General features: G+C 35.6%; 1 non-coding gene across 1 annotated transcript; it reads right to left on the bottom strand.

Annotated features, from left to right (window-relative positions):
* Positions 1-1,332: 1,332 nt before the first annotated feature.
* LOC115286127 lies at positions 1,333-1,437 on the bottom strand. Its single transcript, XR_003905885.1, has one exon. It is a non-coding gene; the product is annotated as a U6 spliceosomal RNA (small nuclear RNA).
* Positions 1,438-4,752: the final 3,315 nt, after the last annotated feature.

Here is a 4,752-nt window from a genome sequence, read left to right as displayed (position 1 = left end):
TTTTGTGAAATTCTCTGATGTGTATATACCAAGTGGAGAACACACACACACACACACACACACACACACACACACACACACACACACAGATGTTTGAGATTGAGAAAGAGATCTTTATGTGTTTAACAATACATGACTTTCAGTAGATGCTCAGGAAGTAATAATATAAGCACCAGAAACTTCTGGGAAAGAGTTCACCATCAACCTCAACATTATTACCTCCCATGTGACCAAGGAATTAAGTGATCATAAAGGGGAGATAATGAGCAATGAGAAATACACCATCTCCTGTCTATTTTTTCTTTTGGGAGGACTCATGTTTTCTGGGGGTCCCAGTATCTTTCTGAAGGATCAGTAAGCAAAGGGGCTCCTAGACTTCTACTTTGCCTTACTGTTTACTCTCTCCATATGTACAAGCTGCTTCTAATGACTATTAGCAATCTTGCTCATTGGAGAACGGTAATCTTGAAGGAGTAGTGCCACAGAATGTTTGTATTCAGTTTTCCACTCTGATGTCCATAAAGCCAAATAGGAGTTTCACTAAGAATTGTTTTCCTTCACTTACCAGTATTCTTCTCAATTCCACAATATGTGGAATCAACACTAATTCAAAGAAAGCTTGTTTCCTCTAGAAAACTTTACTTCTTCAGGACCAAGAGAAAATGATGCTAAGAGCTTTAGCCAGAGGCCCTTTCTGACTGTGTTCTTAGCTGGCACAGCACAGATTTTGCAATCTTGATGGCAGACCTTGATGGTGTTTTTTTTCACTTCACATCTCTAAACCTTTGTACCTTCATATGAGAAATAGGGACAATGATAGACTATCTCATATGGCTGTAAGAATTAAATAAAATGATGCAGGTAAAAAAGCCTGGCACATACTTAAACCTTATTAAATGTGAGCTTCTGAGGCAGTTTTAGGGGACTAACTCCTGCTTCCAATCTCCTTCCTACGGTGTCTCTTGTTCTCTCTGTACATCTATGCCTTGCTCTCCTCACTGATGACTGGCTACTTATCCCTATATGTTTTATTTCAAATTTAGAGGGCATTTAATGTGATTAACTGATTAAGGTAATTACTATCTTTTTACTGAGTGGAGTCCCTGCAAATAATCTGCCAGCTAAGGGTACTCACAAAGGAAATATAATATGAGAATGCTGTTATTACAAAATACTTTATTCTGGGACTGTTTAAAAATGCCAGTTTTTATTAATACTTTGATATTTTTCTCTATTAATTAGTCTTGCATAATCAGGACTGAAATTAGGATTATGATATACATATTTGTGTTATTTTATTTATTTTTCAATATTTATTTTACTTATTTATATAAAAATATGGAACGCTTCACAAATTTGCACGTTATCCTTTCACAGGAGCCATGCCAATCTTCTGTTTTATTCCAATTTCAGTATATGTGCTGCCGAAGTGAGCACTTTATTTTTTTTTTTACTCCAGGTTTTTTTTGAAGTTTATTTAAGCAATCTCTACACAGTGTGGGGCTCAAATTAGAACCTTGAGATCAAGAGTCACATGCTCTTCCATCTGAGCATGCCAGGCGCCCCTTACTTTAAGTTTTTTTAAACTCCAGTTAGTTACCAAACAGCATTATATTAGTTTCAGGTGTACCATATAGTAGTCCCACAGATCAGTCCGATACATCACCTTGATCCCCATCACCTGTTTAACCCATCCCCTTCACCTCTCTTCTGGTAACCATCAGATCATTCTCTATAATTAAGAATTTTTTTCTTGTTTTGACTCTCTCATTTTTTCCCCTTTGCTTCTTTGTTTTGTTTCTTAAATTCCACATATGAGTTAAATCATATGGTATTTGTCTTCCTCTGTCTGATTTATTTCACTTAGCATTATGCTTTCTAGATCCATCCATGTCATTGCAAATGGCAAAATTTCATTTTTTATGGCTGAATAATATTCCATCACACACACACACACACACACACACACACACACACACACACACACACATATATATCTTTATCCATTCATAAATCAGTGGACACTGGACACTTGGGCTCCCTCCATATCTTGGCTATTGAAAATAATGCTGCTATAAACATAGGGGTGCATATATCTCTTTAATTAGTGTTTTTGTATTGTCTGAGTAAACACACAATAGTGCTATTGCTGGATCAAAGGTAGTTTTATTTTTCATTTTTTGAGAAATGTACATACTATTTTCCACAGTGGCAGCATCAGTCTGCATTCCCGCCACCAATGCAAGAAGGCTTCTTTTTTCTCCACATCCTCAGCAACACCTGTTTTTTCTTGCGTTGTTGATTTTAGCCATTCTAATACATGTGAGGTAATATCCAATTGAAATTTTGATTTGCATTTCTCTGGTGATAAGTGATGGTGAGCATCTTTTCATGTGTCTATTGGCCATCTGTATATCTTCTTTGAAGAAATATCTGTTCATACCTTTTGCCCATTTTTTAATTGGATCTTTTTTTTTTTTTGGGTGTTGAGTTGTAAATGTTCTTTATAAATTTTGGATATTGGTCCTTTATTGGCTATGTCATTTGCAAATATCTTCTCCCATTCCATTGGTTGCCTTTTAGTTTTGCTGATTGTTTCTTCACTGTGCAGTTTTTTTATTTTGATGTAGTCCCGATCACTTATTGTACCTTTTGTTTCCCTTGCTACTTATGTTATTATAAAGATAGGCTGAGAAAATCTTGTTTCTACTGGGTTGTGTCTGATCTCAGGGACAATTAGAATGCCCTTAGATATTGAGACTAAGATAGTTGAACTCAAACGGGGGCATCAACTTTTTCATGAACTCCAGCAACATATACTCTTTACAACTAGCACAACCATTGACGAGAAGCCTTGTCAGACTTCACTTCCTCATTGTGTGCATTTCTAATTAATTGCAGAATTCTTTCCTCTCCAAATGGCCCCAAGCACCCAAAGATAACAGTGATCCAAACTAGCTTTTAATTTTTTAGGAGTCATTTTAGTGAAGTTCTTGTTATGTCATGTGAAACACTACCCAGCTGTTTGCCAGAAATGTTTAAAGACAGCCCTGTTACTTTTTGGGTGGTTAATACCTGAGGCAAAATCAAGGAAAGAAACATGAAAGTTCTTGTACTACTTGAGATTAATTATCTGTGTAGATAGGATTAAGTATCAGTTTACGTATAATTCAGATCTGTTCATCTCTCCGTCTAGATGGGTGTAAGTTGAACTGAAAGCATGTTATTTATTGTTTGTGGAGTTTTGGGTATAAATTTCTATGAGTACTATGGATAAGCACAATTTTATTTTACTTATTTACTTATTTTAAACTGTATTTTTGTACAACAAAACAGCCAAGAAATAAACCAGAAGTCAGAGAAATTTTGCATATGTGAGGAAAATCTAAAGCATCTTCATAATAGGGTGAGGACAATTTCCATTTCTCTAAAAGCCAAACACCTAAGTCTCAATTTTCTTAATGTACCAAGTGTCTTTATGTAATGTATTTAAGAGAATTATAGGAACAAATGACAGTTTAATTCCCATTCATTGCTCTTATTTTTTATGTGAGATACATACTAATTTTTTTGTGGCATTATTAGTTTTAAAGTTGAAATAGCTATATTTTAGCTTTACTATTGAGACATTGAGTTAACACATAGCTGAGGAACTATGCAATGAAACCAATGGATATTTTCATAAAACAGATAGATGATATATAGCCTCTAGAAAACTGTAAATATTATCAGGAAGGTTCTAAATCACCTGTAGAGAAAGCGTTAACCAAATCAGCACAGAAATGTCTAGTTGTTCTCCTCTTCTTGATAAAAAGAACTAAATCAGAGATGGGAGCTAAGTGGTAGATATTGTCTCTACAGCCTCCCACCCTACAGATAACAATTTGTAGACAATATGATATGTAAATGAAAAGTAATATAAGTGGTAGTGATTAGTTTTCATCCTTTGCTGAAACTTAGTCAATTTCGAGTAAAATGGCTCAAATACTGACTTTGTGAAGAGCAGTGGTCCCAGAACTGATGGCAGTTAGGATTATGCTGAGTGTTGAGAGATTTCAAGGATCTTCCTGGAGTACCTTGGTTTTATAACAGGATGTGTCATGCCACTAGAATTGGATTTTAAACATATAGTTTAAATATTCAGAATCATTTTTAGTCTGGACAAGAGTCATAAGAATGTCTTTGATTTGAATGAGAGATGAGTGAATGACATGGCTTAGGATGCCTATTTTAGAGCTGTTCTTGCTATGTTTATGTTTATGTTTATGTTTATGTTTATTTCAGGTGAAAACAATAACTTCCCATTTAAACAGGTGGAGGGCCAAACATAATCTAGGTGAAATTCCACTTCTCATCTCTGTAGACACTGATATCACCAAAATGAGTGCTCAGATGAAGTAGTTCAAGGAAATAACCAGTGCTAAGCAGGACATGGGTCTTGGTTAGGAGAAACAGGAGAGCATAATTAAATTTGTTCCTTTCGCCTCCAGAATCTCAGTCAGCTGAAGTCTTTAGTGTTAACTTTCCAATTTTCTCTTTCAAGAAATCAAATCTCAAGTAGGAGATTGCTGCGGTGGAGGTCTAGGAGGTTTTTCCCTACTTTCTCCTCGAGGGTTTTGATGGTTTCCTGTCTCACATTCAAGTCCTTCAGCCATTTTGATCTTATTTTTGTGTACGGTGTAAGAAAGTGGTCTAGTTTCATTCTTCTACATGTTGCTGTCCAATTTTCCCAGCACCACCTGCTAAAGAGGC

The sequence above is a fragment of the Suricata suricatta genome, chromosome 2, assembly GCF_006229205.1.
Source record: "Suricata suricatta isolate VVHF042 chromosome 2, meerkat_22Aug2017_6uvM2_HiC, whole genome shotgun sequence".
NCBI lineage: Eukaryota > Metazoa > Chordata > Mammalia > Carnivora > Herpestidae > Suricata > Suricata suricatta.
This window is presented reverse-complemented; position numbering and strand designations above follow the sequence as displayed.